We start from the raw sequence: 562 nt of genomic DNA on the forward strand, positions 1-562 counted from the left end.
ATATATATGTATGTATGTATGTACGTATGTATGCATGCATGCGTGTATGTATGTGTGTATAAGTGTATGTATGCACATATTTCTTTTACAGATATCAGTAAATCGGTACGCTTTATGCATTGACTGAATTATTGAATTTATATTTCGTGTATTTTGTTTCAAATGGTCTGAGGTGTTATTTGTTTCGCTGTAATCACAAGGCCAATAATTTCTCTCTCTGGTATATGATAAATGCAATGCACAATTTACACCGTCACCTTAACTTTATGTGCCTGCTATGTCTATGCATAATACATCTTTGCATGCAAATAATGTTGAATGATGACATGTATATTATGAATATTTATATATTAGGAATTTTGGTATGGTGATAGAGACAATAACATGTAGAACTTCAAATATGAGTATATGTATATTATTATTAATATCGTGGTGAAGCAGCAGAGTGATTCAAGAGCAGAGAGTTTTGTGTGTTGGCCCTTATATAAACCTACAGCTATTCAACCTGGAACTTATATAATCTCGTAGCTCTTTGTCCTGTAACTATATATATATATATATA

The sequence above is a fragment of the Octopus bimaculoides genome, chromosome 19, assembly GCF_001194135.2.
Source record: "Octopus bimaculoides isolate UCB-OBI-ISO-001 chromosome 19, ASM119413v2, whole genome shotgun sequence".
Lineage (NCBI taxonomy): Eukaryota > Metazoa > Mollusca > Cephalopoda > Octopoda > Octopodidae > Octopus > Octopus bimaculoides.